The 16,687-nt window shown below is 42.8% G+C and overlaps 1 non-coding gene across 1 annotated transcript; it reads left to right on the forward strand.

The window, feature by feature from the left end:
* The first annotated feature begins 5,775 nt into the window (after window positions 1-5,775).
* LOC136123975 (small nucleolar RNA SNORA26) lies at window positions 5,776-5,897 on the forward strand. The gene has a single exon (XR_010655930.1). It is a non-coding gene; the product is annotated as a small nucleolar RNA SNORA26 (small nucleolar RNA).
* The last annotated feature ends 10,790 nt before the right edge of the window (window positions 5,898-16,687 follow it).

The following is a 16,687-nucleotide window of genomic DNA, read 5'->3' on the forward strand; positions in this document are numbered from 1 at the left end:
CGGCAGGGGGACTCTCAACCACTGCGCCACCAGGGAAGCCCCACACTGCTATTTTTAAAATAGATAACCAACAAGGACCTACTGTAAAAAAAAAAAAAAAATAGAAATTAAAAAAAAAAAATTCTCAAGCCTACCTCCACCTCCATCTCTTCTGGGACATGGCAACCTGAGGAAGGAGGCCCTGCTCCTGGAACTCTTCTGGGGCTGGTTTTGTGTCTCATTTCTGTCTCCACAGTGCCTGGTGCTACCTCGACCACATCACTTACTGTCTGACCATCATCCATGAACTCTTGGAGAACCAGGACTATGTTTGGATCATCTTTGTATCCCAGGCATGTAGCCCGGTGCTCAACACAGCTGGTGCTCAGTTAGTGCCTGTTGCCCAATTAAGTGCATGAATGGAAGTGAGACCACCCTTCACCCATGAGGCTGAAAATGAGAGTCCCCAGGAGTCTGGGGAAGGAGAAGGAGAACCCCTAGCGGGGGTTAATAATAGCATGGCCAGAAGCACAAAGCAAATATGTTACATGGACTCAGTTGCAGTAAACAGAATTCACATCAGCAACTGCAGCTCAGCTGGCCTCAGAGTCCTGGAGGTAGGGAGAGGCTGCCCCTTCCTGCTCTGCTCCTTCTTCAAACTCATCCAGGAGAGAAGCCCTACCTTCCCTGGGGAAGAGGAAGGAAGGGAGCAGAGACAGACAAGCATGTTATTCTACTAGAAATACCTCCACCTGGAACCTATAGGCATAGGGAATTAAGCACTTCCTACTAACCAGCTGTGTATTTTGAAATAGTTGGTTTTGTTCCTTATGATTCTGACTTAGATTCTGTCTTTCAAAAACAAGTAAATCATAATGTGTGTCTGACCTAATTGCTGAAATAAGGACTGCGTTCTCCTACAGTGATGTAGACCAGTAACATTGCCTAGGATGGAAAAGATATTCTCTGACTAGTCAGAGCTCTGCAAAAGCACCACGTTTAAGAATTTTTCTTCCTTCATGTACCATCAATCCCAGGCCTGCGGCATCAGTATTGGGATTGATGGAAAGATCTCACAGTGATCAACAATCATTTTAAAGCAGATTATCACAAACTTCTCAACTGGCTTGACATGTAAACACGTGGACCATATCCTGACACGCCAACTTACTTTTGGCATGTTTTTTCCAGCAAGCTAGCCTCATTCAACATGGCTTTAATAATGTATTTCAGTCTTACTAATCTTACTGAAAATAACAGTTTTGAAAAAACAAATAGACCTCAATTTATAAGGCAACCCTTTCACTTCCTACTGTTTTGATTATCACTTGAAAGATTTATCTTATTCTCCTTTTGTTTAAATTTGGATACTGGAATTTTAAAGAGCAGCTGATAAAGTACATATTCCAGACTTTAAAGTTTTAGCCTAATATTAACTCGTCAGGGGAAAAAAATCCAGATTTTCATTTTTCATGAAAATATAGCAATAAAAAGGCATCTGCAGTTCCAAAACAGGTCAAGGTCATTTGTGGCTCTCATTAATCCTGCCCCTCCTGTGAAAAAGGCTAAAAGCATTGCCTACATTTTGCAGATGGAAAAAAAGCAGGTTCCATCTTGCTCTGGGTATAATAGCAAAGCCTGTGTGTGGTAGAGCCAGAAATAGAAGCTGGAGGGATTTGTGTTCCTTTTCTGATGTAGAACAGGACTCATCTGAAGCAGTCTCATTAAATTGTGCTACTGAAGAAGCAGGTCTAGCTCTTCACTCCATTTTCTTTAATAGAATTAAATAGTCCATTTTTTGCTGTTCTTTCAATTGGATACATTATGCTAATTAGTTTAACTGGCCAAATATAATTTATATACTACTTTCATAGAGTACATTGGATGCTAAGCATAATGGATGTTGACTAAAAATATATATTCACAACCTAAAAGTTGAGAGTTATGTATTATTTGGTGGAACTTTTTAGGACTTCAAGCCCGGGAGGTAGCATCTCAAGTAACCCTGAGAGAACTGCTCCAAGGAGATGAGGTAAGGGCCAGGACATATAGGAGTTTTGCAACAAAGGGCAGGTAGTCTGAATGTCAAAAGATGATTGTAAATTAAAGAAAACCAGATATCTCAAGTTAAGGAATTTAGCGCTTTTCTATGCATAGTAAGATGCAAGAATCTGGGCTCACTGAAATCATTCCTTTGATATGCAGCTCAACTCTCGGGCCAGTATCCAGTGTTTTCACATCGGTGTTTCCTCAGGACTCACCATAGGGAGTGGCTGCAGTCTGATGGCTGCTAGATGGCAGGTATTCTTTTCCTTCTTGAGTTCCCTCGGGGCTCACCAGGTTACCTTCGGCTGCGGCTGCAATCGCTGATGACTGTGACATCCTTTGTTTACTGAAATGGCAGGCAATACTCCATTTCTCATGGATAACATGTAATTATTTTAAAGAGGGCTTTTTTTTTTAAGAAAAAGCAATATTTAAAATCCTGTATAATCAAATACTATAGGACAGCAAGTACCATTGTTCAGGTTCAGCTCGTCAACATGCAACTTCTAATATGGCTATCAACATAATTCTAGATTTTCTCAGAGTTCTAATTGAAATTCCACAATCACTTTTAGGGAAAAGCACGTTCAAAGTTACAGAAATTGAGAATTCCATGCTGCCATCCTGTGCCCACCATTTGGCCATTGCAGCTATGATTTCAGTTTCCTTCCCTAAGGTTATGTTTGTGTACACGTGTTGGGGAGGAACCTGACCCACTGTTTGGATGTGCTCACAATTCCTAATATGTTTACCAGCCACCTAAACTATTAGAGTGGCAGGAGAACAGCTCTCAAAAAATATTAGCAATATGTGGGTCCTCTGGTACAAAATGAGAAATTGTGTACCCGGTAGGTGGCTGAAAGGAGTAAATAAGCTAATCTGTGTAGAGCAGTTTAAGGAGTTCAGAGCATGTAGTAAGTGGGCAATAAAGGTTAGCTCTTACTGTCTTCAACATGCTGGCCTGAACACATGCCAGCCTTGCAAACATCAACTTTTACTGACCTGCATGTATACAACACATTGTTAATGAGCATTAATATATGGGCAATTTTATGGTCTACAAGTTCTGGCAGCCACCAGCATCTCCAGATAACCCCGCCCTCCACACCCCAGTCCCCTACCCCCAAGCCCAGTTTATATCATGCCTATCCTGCATCTCTCTCCATCCCCATCCCTTGGCTTTTTGTGCAGAAGTCACAGCAGCCTTCGTACATTCCCATCAATGCACTGAGCTCCTTCCTGGAGCCCACACTCTGCACATGCTCTTCCCTCTACATGGAACTAAACCCCAGGCTCCTCTGCTTTGCCTCATAAACTCATCTTCAATTTTCTGCTTAATCACCCCTTCCTCAACCTCACAGCTGAGTCTCTGACCTCCATCTTAGCTCTTAAGTGGTAATTTCACATTTTAAGAAGGTGATTCTTGTATTAATATGTTTTACCCACTAGACTAAAAGTTCCACGTGGGCAAGGTCCATGATTTGTTCTGTTTGTTTTTCTTTTTCTTACTATCTGTGTGCCTCTAGGTCTACCACAGGGCTTGGCATATGGTAGTTCTCAATACACATGAGTTCTATAAATGAATAAACACAGCCCAACAGGAGGCAATTCCTTCCAAGGACTGAGCATTTCTCTCTTTCCACTTTATTTCACAATCACTGTTCCCCTCACCCCTGGCTTTACTCAGCTGTACTGTGAAAACACACATGTTTTGGAAGGTAAAAATAGCTTGGGGAAAATAAAAGGTAATTTAATTTAGAAGGGAGAGGGAGGAAAAGAGACATCAATGAAATAAACAGTTATAAATGGGGCAGTGAATCAGCATAAGCAAAGGGCAGTGTGAATAGTGGTTACACCCATTTCTTGAGCCAGACTGAAGAGCAAAAGAGAAATCTGAAGAGGCAGGAGATAAAAAATAAATAGCCTGGGAGGGCTGAGGAAGCCAATAGGACTGGAGCCCAGACCAGAGCAGTGGGATTGGTGCTGCTCTGGGAGAAGGGTTCCCCCCAGCTGAGAGAACACTGGGAAGGATAAAGCAGGCTGCAGGCCTATTCAGGGCTGAGAGAGGAGACCTGGGAATCTGAAGGGTTTGAAGACCACTATCCCATCCCCATGACAGTTAGCCTCCTTCCCGAGCAGCCTCTCACTAGTGACTGCCACCAGGACTGTGGACCATGTGTCCCGCAGCCCAGGGCCATTGTCCTTGTCCATCTTGGTCCCCTCTGCAATATGGATCCAAATAGGACCCTACTCGGGATCTCTGGTAAAGAGCCTTCCATCATATTCAGTTATTTCTACAGTGAAATATATTTTCCAAAGCAGCACAGTAACGCTAGTCATGATAAGTTTTGCTTCTTTGTTTCTTAGTGCCGTAAGGGGCATTTGTTCACAGCAAAGACTACTGTCTCTATCTTTAGTTTTCCAAGTTGTAATAAAATACTTAGGTTTTTCTCCTTATCACTTATTAACCCTACGACATTTTATTTTTACAACTTGATTCTGTTTTTGTTCTCCACTAGAATATCAAAGGCCTTTGTTTCGCCTTTTTAAAGACTAGAAGGGTGCATGGCACATAGTAGGCACTCAAATTAAACTGTGGCATAGGAACGAGCAGCTCAGCATTCTAGGGGGTTGTGTGACTGGGAGCCCTGGACCAGGCGCTAACCTGAGGAGAGGATACAGGAGAAGGCCTCGCTGGGAGAGTTCTTGTGGAAGGAACGTTGGCCTGGGAGAACCAGATGCACGAGGGCTAAGGCCTGGGGAAGCGCCAGATAAATGCGGTTTCCGCGCGCGGACTCCCTGAGGCCCCAAAAAGCACGCTCGGCTCACAGTCAGCTAGCTCTCCCGCCGCAGCCAAAGTCGAAAGGCCGGGGGCCCCGCCCCTCTCGGCCAGAAACTTCCCTGGGATTGGTTGCCTACCCCACGGCCCTCCTCCCGTCCTGCCCCCTCCCCAACCGTCCCGGGGGTTGGCTGCCCGCCCCGCAGCCCTCCTCCAGGTCCCGCCCCACCTGCTGGGTCTCTGCGGGTCTCTTTGTCCCACGGAGTTGGGCGGTGAGTGTTACCCTGGTATGCGGTCTCTTGGCCTCTTGCGGCGGGGAGGATTCCCGGCCGGTCCGCGGGCCCGGGTGGGGCTGGGCTCGCCTCGCGTCCCCTCGAGCTTTGCCCACCCGGAGCTCCGCTGCTCCCGGCGGTCAGAACGCAGGAGTAGAGCAGCCCTCGGCGGTCCAGGGAGGGGTGGGAGGGAGGGGACGGCAGTGCCCGTCCCGGGGCCGCGCGAAGCACACACACTGCGCCCAGCCTCCCGGAGGCTTCCCGGCCTGCTGGCCCGCGTGTGGTAACAAGTTTAAGCTTTGCTTCCCCAGGGCGCAGCCGCGGCTACTTTGCAGCGGGTTCGGGCCAGGCCCAGCCTGCGGCGGCAACAGCGGGTCTCGGACCGACCGTGAGCCTGGGGAGTTTGTCTCCAGCGACTGCGGGTGCAGCGGCCTGAGTTCTAAGCGCAGGTATGTGCCTGTCTTTGAGTGAAATGAAATGACGCGGGCTCGAGCACGTGGTCAGTGACCACCGGAGGATTCCCAAGCACGTGTCTCCGGCTCTCCTTTAACAAAGGAAACGGACGTTCACAAGCAGAACAGCTGCTTCTAGTGGGTTTTCAGACTCGGTTAAAGAAACTGCTGAGGTCCACGGACATTGACGAGAGAGGAATGCAGGAAATTGTAGAGAACCCTGTGAAAAACCAAATCACCCTTTCCTGTGCCCTTTTAAGGTTGACGCAGTGCCTTAAGAGGCTAACACAGAAGGGTAAAGAAAGTCTCCGTAAAACCCAGAGAAGAGATTGTAGAACTCCTCTTTGGATCCTGTCTGGAGTCACAGCTGAACCAGAAGAAAATTTCCTTTCATTGTGAGCACCTTTGTGATATTTTTACACAGGTCCGAGCAGAAGCGGTGGATTCAAACTTAACCTTAGCATTGATAGTACAAGTGTTGGTATTTGTCTTTGAAGGCAGTGACAACCCACTAGAATGATATAAAGACTATAAATTGAGAACATCTAAATGCACCAGCTGACAAAGGTCATAAAACCTCCAGAGTCACACTTCACTGGGTAGAAACAAGAGTTACCTCCTCCTGTCATGAAATATCTCAGGGTATGCAAAAACTCACCCCAAATGCTTTGACTCAATTTTGTCCATCCCTCTCCCAAAGATGAACGATTATGCAAATCTTTGTGGGTAGCTGGCTCTTGCCACCAGTGGATTACCAACTTTGCTGCCCCTGCCAAACCCTTATATGCCTTCCTCCCAGATACACCACAGAATCCTTTACTGAAGCATTGAAATTCACATTGTCCATCTCCTAGCCCTCAGATTACTCAGTTTTGACAAACCTCTCCACCTATATTGCCATGAGAAGAGTGGGATAGATGCAGGTATTCCAGGACAACCTTTTCCCTTTCACATACACCCCATAGAATATTTCTCATGTCAGTTGGACCCTATGGGATCAGACATACCCCTGTGCCTAAGTACATTAACTTGGCTGCCACCCTGATTCACAAGCCAGTAGCCTTACACAAGTTTCCCCTTTTCACCTTTTTGTTCCCATGCTGTATCAGTCCTTCCAAGTCCGTAAAACACAACACCTCTCTACTCAATGACAGACCACCTATGAACAAGCCCGTTAATTACCCCTCCATCATCTTGGACCTCTAATACTCTTAAACCCCTCATGATAAAGAGCCATTCCACATGGTTACCTTACAACCATTGAGATGATTTCTAAACCACAAGAAGACCTCTTGGACGTGTCCTTTAGCAAGCCAGACATGCTCTTCTATGTGATGGTTCTTGTAAACAAAATTTTCAGGGAAGCTGGCTATCCCAGAGCAAACATTTGCTGCATGCTGCCCACGAGAAAATCAGCCCAAGCTACAAAACCCATAGCTCTTCCTAGGGCTGATACATTGGCAAAAGGGAAGGCTACAAACATTTATACCGACTAGATAAGCCTTTAGGGTCTGTCAGGCTGTTAGCACACTTTGGCAGTTCCACAGATTCTTGACCTCTGCAGGTACTGGTACTTATTATTTCCCAGTGTACCACCTATAAATCTTACCAAGTTTCTGGAGGGAACCAGTGTAGCTCAGGAAGTCCTCCAAGACCCACACTGTCCTTTATGGCACTCCAGGTGGACTTTTAGACTTACCTCCAGCCCTAGGCTCTTTTCACTGTTTAGTTATTGTCTGCATGTTTAGTGGATGGTCTGTGCTAGCCAACTAGACATACTGATGCCACAACAGATGTAACAAACTAGTACCTTGGATTATTCCTTGTTTTGGCATTTCTTTATGAATTGAATCTGACGAAGGAACTTTTTTTTTTAATTTTTCATACAATTTTTAAAGGTTACAGTCCATTTACAGTTGTTGCAAAATGTTGGCTGTATTCCCCGCGTTGTGCAGTGCATCCTTGCAGCCTACAAACCCAATAGTTTGTACCCTCCAGTCCTCCACCCCTATATTGCCTCCCCCCGCCTCCACTGGTAACCATTAGTTTGTCCAAGGAACTCATTTTACAGCAGAAACAAATCACTTGCTCACAAAGACTCTGAGAGGATATTTGTTAACATTTCATAGTCCCTACCATCCCTTATCCTCAGGGGAAGGAAGACCTTAAAATGTAGACATAAAAAAGAATGCCGAGGGGAAAAAAAAATCTATCTAGAAACTAGACCTATATGGCTAGAAGCATTATCCCTGGCCCTTATACAGATCCAGGATACTTCAAATGGATCCCTTTTGAAATAGTTTTTAGTCACCCCAGTGCCAGCTGGCATCTCTAAACCTTCCATTCCTGGATTGGGCAAGCAACATGGGGACTTGAGTGAACTATTCAGTACTCTGACTAGTTATGTACAAGAACGTCTATACTTGGTGCATCTCATCAACAGGTGGAAAAAAAGCATGGTCCTCACTGACAGGCCTTGCCATCCCTTTCTTCCAGGAGATGAGTATACATCAACATTTTTAGAAGAAAACGTACATTGTCACCTTGCTGGGAGAGGCCTTAGGAAGTACTGCTAACCGTCTACCCTGTCATCAGAATAAAAGTCCTCCTGCATTCGCATGCGATACCAAGCTAGATCCATGTCATCACCCCCCCGCCCCGGACAATTAGAAGGCCATCCCTATGCGTGACCTCAAATTGAGGATTTCAAGAGCTTACTCAGGCTCCAGAAGCAGACGACACCACAAAGTAGACAGCTTTACCCAAGATCTCTGATCAAGAATTTTGTTTCCGTTTATCTTCCCTTGCAACCTCTGCCTGACCTGCAAAATTTTCTGACACAGAAATTTAAACAAAACTCTTCCTCTTTCAGTTACAGAAGGACTGACTGGAGGTTGCTTGTCTAAACCTATCCTCCCTCTGTTCCCCCACTGCGGGCTCCCTTTCGGACTATGTCTTGCTTCAGCGAATTCTTACTGCTTTTTCAACAGTTTTAGCATGGCCACAGCACCCACTCACACCAATCTTTCAGACCCTGGCCATCTTAACTAATCAGTCTAATTGCTGGTTATGTCAGCGTCTAAATAACGCACCAGAACCTGAACTAGGTTTTGTCCCTCCCAGTGCAAGCACCTGGTGGACCCATTCTGGACAGCGGATGTATGGAAGGCACTCTGCTTCCTCCTGTGGCAGAGTGACTTGGCATTGGGGAACCCCCATGGAGGCTTGAGGTCTGTCCTTCACTCAGGTGAGGGTATTGGAGGGAAAATTTTCTCTTTGCATTGAAAATAAAAACGGCACTGGACCTTTCCTAGGTAACATACCAAAACAATACTGTAATCAAACACTGGTTTGATTCCACAGATGACACCTTCAAATCCTCCAGAGACGTTATAAATGAGTTCCAGACTGATTATTATAATGATACAAATGTTTGCATAGTCACTGGACAGTATTCCTGGCCTGCAGGCCACAAAAATAGGACCTGGAACAGCTCAGCCGTTCCCCTGGTTGGTCTGCCTGATACCCCAGGCCACAAATGGGTCGACCAAAATTCTGGAATGACCTTGCTCGGTAGCTGCTAGAACCAGACTGAAGGTCTCCTCTTACCCGATATTTCGTAGGCTGTTTTGCTCTTACAGCCTGACAGAGGCACATGGGAAATGGAGATATACAGATGCCAACATAACTAATGACATAACTAATGACAAAGGCCACCATGGACACCAAACTCCAACCTGGTGGGTCACAGGTTCCACTCTGACCTTGTTTGTGAACACCTCTGGTCTGTTTATTTTATGTGGCAATAAGGCATATCAAGGGTTCCCACCTAAATGGTCAGGGCGTTGTGGACTCAGCTACCTGGTACCTTCCCTCACTAGTTATCCCACTTTAAATGCTAGCCGGATTATAAACCTGGGCTCCTTCAGGCATGAAGTAGCACCACGTAGACGCATCCAACCAGACATTGTAGGCAAGCCACTCATGTATCGCAGTACTGATTCAGTAAGGACCCTTTTTCCAAGCTTGAAAACTTCTGATCTAGAAGAAGCAATTCTGAACGTTTCCAAAGTCATGGAACAAGGATTCACTGGCACCCCGCAGACCTTGAAAGCACATCCGTCAGGGGTTAGCAGTTTCGCCTCTGTGCTCTGAAATCGCCGTCTCCTGGCTACACAGGCTGCCCAACAGGGAACACTGTGCCATCATTGGCAGACAGTGCTGCTTGTATGTAAATAAATCGAAAGAAGTACAGGACAGTTTGAACCGTATAAAGGAACGGGTTGACATCCTACATAAAATGAGTGAAGCACCGTTGATTAATTGGACTGACCTCGAGAATAAGAGACTGGTTCAGTGAAAGATGGGGCTGTGTGTTGGGATTTGCTCTTTTATGCGTATTCATCCTTGTTATCTTGTGTTTTTGTTCGCAGATCTCTTACCTCCCGACTTCTAATCCATGTCTCCCCACAGCAATCGCCCCAGCTCCTTGCTTGTGAAACTTCATGATAGGTTATAACAGGGAAATGAAGGGACTAACCTCACCAAAATGGCATAATGACTATTGAAACTGAGGCCATCTGAACAAACAGCAGCTGCTGGAAAAAAAAAAAAAAAAGAAAAACACCAAAAAAAAAATTTTCTCTGAACTTCCCTTTGATAAGTAAAGCAGGTCTTTCTAAGTATTCAGCTGCTGTAAGCCCTGTCTTGCATCAGGACCTGCCAAGGAACTGTGTAAATACATCCTGGGAGAACCTTCCATACTTTCCCACTGAGGCCTTAATACCTTTCCCCACCCCGCCCCCATCCTATTAAGCTGGTATATAAATCCTTACTCCCTACAGCATGCTTTTGCCTACATGTATAATAATTTTGGCTCCTATTAATCCGTCTGTTAATTCACAGGCCCCCAAGTACTTCACCGTAAGTTGGTAAAGAAAAAGTTTTCGTCCCAGTAACACTTTTTAGACTTTTCTGGATACACCAGAGAATGTGTTCAAATACAAGGGAATTTGGAAACCTTGATTTTGTTGGAAGGTGAAAGAATCCACTGTACATGTACACAGGCTCTGTGGAAATCCTTTTAAATTTGTCTCAGTGTGTTTAATAACTGACTGAAAACTTTCTCTTTATTTCCCTTAGGGAGAAAGCTGTAGACCATTTAATCTGGGATGATCTGCTGTACTCTCCTGATTTCCCGTGAGCATTTAATCTACGGTCTAAAGGGTCGTTTGTCTGGTATGAGTTGTAGCTGTCTTATGATTATGGACAGCAGCAGCGAGGGGGGCTGTAGGAACCAAGTGGAGGTAGCATTTATCGTATTGTACGTGTCACTCCATTGCTCCTGTCCTTACATTATTCTGTTTAATTCTCACACAGCGTTCTTCCCGTTTTACAGATGAATAAATTGGAAGGGTAGATAACTTGCTAAAGATTATACCATTACTGGGACTTCCTGGTGGTCCAGTGATTAAGACTCCGCACTCCCAATACAGGGGGCATGGGTTCAATCCCTGGTTGGGGAACTAAGACTATACCATTACTGAAAATAAGAGCAAGCTGCAGAACTGGTATCTAGTGTGCAACCTTTCATAGAGCAGAGGAAAGAAGAAAAACTACACAGTCATTCCTTGGAGATATTGCGGGTTTGGTTCCAGACCACTGCAATAAAGGGAGTCGCACAAATATTTTGGTCTCCCTGTGCAAATAAAAGTTACGTTTCCACTATACTGTAGTTTATTAAGTATGCAGTAGCCACATGTCTAAAAAACAATGCACATCCCTTTATTAAAACTAGTTTCTTGCTAGAAAATGCTAACCATCACCTGAGCCTTCATCAAGTCAATCTTTTTTGCAATAGTGATTTCACAGATCACCGTAAGAAATATAATAATAATAATGAAAACGTCTGAAATATTGCGAGAGTTGCCAAAATGTGACACAGATGCGAAGTGAGCAAATGCTGTTGGAAAAACAGAACCAACAGACTTGCTCCACACAGGGTTGCCACAAACCGTCAATTTGTAAAATATGCAGTATCTGCAAAGTGCAATAAAGTGAAGCAATAAAACGAGGTACGCCTGTATGTATACGTCCATATACTTCGCTTTGCAAAAAGACAACTGAAAGTTGAACATAAACGAACTAATGAACGTTATAGCAAATTGACAACTTCACATAGAGAAAATTATTTCAAAAGTTATTTCAAGCTGTGCCAAAAAATGAACAGGATTCTGGGTACATCCTTAGAGGCGGGTTTATTGTTCATAGTGATATTGGTATCAAAAGAAGATAAAATATGAAAACTGTTCCCGTGATACAGGGCATAGTAAGAGGGGGGCCTCCTGAGCAGAACTCCTCTATTGTTCCTTTCCTGTGTGTGTCAGCAAACAGTAGTTAAACTCTTGCGCTGAAGCTAGAGAAACCATTAAAAGATGAGCGTTCCGCTTTCAGTATTGGGTATTTTGTGGTACCTGGATAGATGAGGGTCATGGGATGCTGAATTAGAGTGGCAGGAGTGTTCTAAGCAATTGGGGGAAGTGATCGGAAAAGAAATCTAGATTCTTGACACAATGTCAATTTTCTTCTGTAAAATGGAGAAAAACGGTAAAGGGTTGATAGGCCACCACTGCTTTCTCCGTGGCCTTTTTGACAAAAACTGATACAAAGTTTATTGTTAACGAATTTCCTTTCAGGAGAAGATTGATAGCTACTGACCCTTGGGATTCAGTGCTCAAGGGTCATTTTTAAAGAGGTTTGAGACACACTAGATTATAAACTTATTTGTATACCTGTTGTCTGTTCCCTGGTAGAATGTAAGCTTCACGAGGACAAGCATATTTGTTGAATCACAATGAAGAGGGTTGTGGTGAGGATTAAGTAATGCATGTAAAGCTGACCTTGGGCATTGCTTAACTAAACGTAAGATAGAGCTCACTTACAGCCAATATGAGTAGCAGGTTTGAACTTTGGCACTCGTTGTTGTCAGATGTAAATTTCCGAAAACTTATGAATAAAGGTGATTATATGCCATTTTGGAGTTCTGATCATGGCTTGCTTTGTTTCCCTTTTCAAGTATTCGGGTATTAGAAACCTTATGCATATATGCAAATCTACTTATTCAGCCGTGGTTTCACACCATTGAGTTCTAACAAAGTTAGGAGGAAAAGTGAAATGAGAGTGTAGTAATTGGAATGTTAGAAAAGTCTCTTGGAAGGATAAGGTCTTACTCTGTCAACTGGCATGAGTGATTTTGAGGTGTGTTTAGCCACACAATATTGCGTTAAAGGATATGCACCTTTTCTGCTTCCTTATGTAAAGTTCGTAGGGCATGAAAAGTTATAGAAAATAGTTTCAAAATTATTAATGGACACATTTTTGATACTTCGATCTTAAGTTATTTTGTAGGACGGATACTCTCTTTCCATCATTTTGTAACAGATGGAGCACAAGATTAGTTGGCAAAAGAGTTTATTCGCCAACTGAAAAGCCTCAAGATGTTTTAACAATTCATTGAATTATTTATCAACATTTACCAAGACTCAATGAAAGATGCCAGATAGCAGGGGCCATTGTAATCAATTCTGTTAGAATTAAGAGTAATCCTTTGAATGATATTTGTTACAATGATAAATGATTTGAACACCTTAATCTACAAATAGAATTAAGATGGGAGACAGCTTCAAGAAGCACTTGAATTGTGTTCCACCAGACTACCAAATAGGGAAGACTTATTAAGGCAAAAACTGCAAGGTTACAGTTGTTACATAACTTGTTTATCAAGAATTATAATGGGAGCTGGCAGGAAGTAAGGGTGCTTGTTAAATAAGGATTAATTGGGGTCTGAAATGGTTGCACAGTTACACGGGGGAACAACCTTGAGATAAGGTTGCAGCTAGCAGATGGTTTAAAAATGGCTGGTGGGAAAGAAGATACACAGATTGCCAACAAACACATGGAAGGATGCTCAACATCACTAATCATTAGAGAAATGCAAATCAAAACTACAATGAGGACTTCCCTGGTGGCGTAGTGGTTAAGAATCTGCCTGCCAAGGCAGGGGACACAGGTTCGAGCCCTGGTCTGGGAAGGTCCCACATGCCACGGAGCAACTAAGCCCATGCACCACAACTACTGAGCCTGAACCCTAGAGCCAGAGAGCCACAACTACTGAAGCCTGCGCACCTAGAGCCCATGCTTCACAGCAAGAGAAGCCACTGCAGGGAGAAGCTCACGCAGCACAACAAAGAGTAGCCCCCGCTCGCTGCAACTGGAGAAAGCCTGTGCACCGCAACGAAGACCCAATGCAACTAAAAATAAATAAATAAATAAAAATTAAAAAAAAAAAACAAAACTACAATGAGGTATCACCTCACACCAGTCAGAATGGCCATCATCAAAAAATCTACAAAAAATAAATGCTGGAGAGGGTGTGGAGAAAAGGGAACCCTCTTGCACTGTTGGTGGGAATGTAAGTTGATACAGCCACTATGGAGAGCAGTATGGAGGTTCCTTAGAAAACTAAAAATAGAACTACCATATGACCCAGCAATCCCACTATTGGGCATATGCCCTGAGAAAACCATAATTCGAAAAGAGTCATGTACCACAGTGTTCATTGCAGCACTATTTACAATAGCTGGGACATGGAAGCAACCTAAGTGTCCATCGACAGATGAATGGATAAAGAAGATGTGGCACATATATACAATGGAATATTACTCAGCCATAAAAAGAAACGAAATTGAGTTATTTGTAGTGAGGTAGATGCGCCTAGAGTCTGTCATACAGAGTGAAGTAAGTCAGAAAGAGAAAAACAAATACCGTATGCTAACACATATATATGGAATCTTAAAAAAAAATGGTTCTATATGGAATCTAAAAAAAAATGGTTCTGAAGAATCTAGGGGCAGGACAGGAATAAAGACAGATGTAGAGAATGGACTTGACATGGGGAGGGGGAAGGAGTGAGAGAGTGGCATGGACATATATACACTACCAAGTGTAAAATAGGTAGTTAGTGGGAAGCAGCCACATAGCACAGGGAGATCAGCTCGGTGCTTTGTGACCACCTAGAGGGGTGGGTTAGGGAGGGAGGGAGGGAGACGCAAGAGTGAGGAGGTATGGGGATATATGTATATGTATAGCTGATTCACTTTGTTATAAAGTGAATTCACTTTGTTATAAAATTCACTTTGTTATAAAGTGAATTCACTTTGTTATAAAGTGAATTTGTTATAAAGCAGAAACTAACACATTGTAAAGCAATTATACTCCAATAAAAATGTTGGAAAAAAAAAGAATAAAAGTGACCTTTTGGTTCTCCTGGTCTTTTTTTTTTTTCTTATCAAGTTGATTTCTTAATTATTCCCTTATGTACTCATCCATTTGTTCAACAGTCAGGAAACATTAGTTGAGTATTTCCCATGTGCCTGCCATTGTTCTACGAGCTGAACATACCCCAGTGAACAAGGCAGACATAGGTTTACATTCTGTCAAGAGGAGACACAATGTAATGTAATGTGTTTGTTTGTTTGTTTTTATAGTTTGCATGAAAACACACCTTCTGTAGGCAGGGTTTATTACCTTCTCACTGGCTAAAAGCATGAAGTTTTATAGTTTTCATGGACTTTTTTCTTCCCCTTTTAGACATTTCTGAGAAATTAAAAGAGAATTTACAGAAAGGTACAGAAGTTTCTCCAGATGTTTGATGAAAACCAGCACATTTAGTGTTAGTGACAGAGCGAGTCTGGAGCCCACACAGAATCACACTGTGGAAAGTGCTGTAGTGATATGATTGTGAGTAGCTGGCACTACTACTCTGATAAGCTACTTTCTTGCAGTATATTGGGATTTACATACCTTTGCTGGGATTCAGTTTCCTTACTGTAAAATGGGAATGATAATAATAGAGTCTGTCTTGTTGGGTTCTCGTGAGAGTGCTTGAATTTTGCATGTAAAGTGTCCGAAAGTGCCTGACATACAGAGAAACACTTCTCAAATGTTAGTTTTTTATTTTTTACCTTAAACTGGGGACTCAGATAAAGTTTCTTGGAGGAAGACATATTTAAGCTGGACCTAAAGGACAAGAAGGACCCAGCCTCGTGAAGATGGGCTGGGGAGAGCAATCTAGGCAGAGGAAACAGCTGGTACAAGACTCAGGTGGGACCGTTCAAGAGCAGAGACTGGGGGGAGGTGAGTGATCACATGCAGCCATGTGAGCCTGACGAGGGATTTAAATTTTAAAAGCCACAGAAAAGCAAGGGAGAGTGTTAAGTGTGAGAGTTGACCAGGTCTTATTAAGATCTTTAAAAAGGATCACTCAGCTTGTCATTGCAGAGAATGGATTTTTAGGAAGGCAAGGGTGGAACCAGAGAGACAAGTTAGAGGAAAGGCTATTTCAGAGGTCAAGGTAAGAGAGACTCTGAGCCAGGATCGCCGAAGTGAAGACTGGGAGAAGTGATGGATTAATTCTGTGTCATACTTGATTTTTAAACTTCCTATTCTGTTATTGTGCTTTTGTTTTCCATTTTACAGATATTTAAAATTCAGATGTCTTTTTTCTATTGAGTTCTTCAAAGAAGAGAGAAATTGACTTTTCTTCCACTGATGTGTTTCAAAAAATCATTCTCTAATAATTCTCCATTAATTTAAGCTTTTACGTTTAAATTCTTATTCTTCACATTTCTATCCAGTTATCAAAATGTATTCATGAGTTTCCTTTATCCCTTTGATTTTGAAAACTCTTACACAGCCAGGTTTTCTGTTTTTTTCTTCTTTAAACTTCTTGGGGTTGTGCCTGTTTCTGAATTCTTCTAAATTGAAGTAGAGTTCTACTATACCATTACTAGTCTGTAATTGCTGCATAATAGGCTATAAAAGCTGGTAATAGCCCTTTTCTTTCACATATATTATGTATAATATATATTATATTTGAATCCATTTATTTTTCCATTTAAATAATTTTATATTTAGTATTCTCTCTCTATTTAATTAGAATTATATTAAAATCTAAATGCTATAATTTACACATTTATGCAATTATAAATTAAATAGGGTAAACAGACATATAAATACTTAGTCTCAAGGTTCAGATTTCATTTCTTATGCACCCAGTGATTCATTATTTTCTGTCTTCCTTCATCCTTTATGCTTGTAAA

This window comes from Phocoena phocoena, chromosome 5, assembly GCF_963924675.1.
Source record: "Phocoena phocoena chromosome 5, mPhoPho1.1, whole genome shotgun sequence".
Lineage (NCBI taxonomy): Eukaryota > Metazoa > Chordata > Mammalia > Artiodactyla > Phocoenidae > Phocoena > Phocoena phocoena.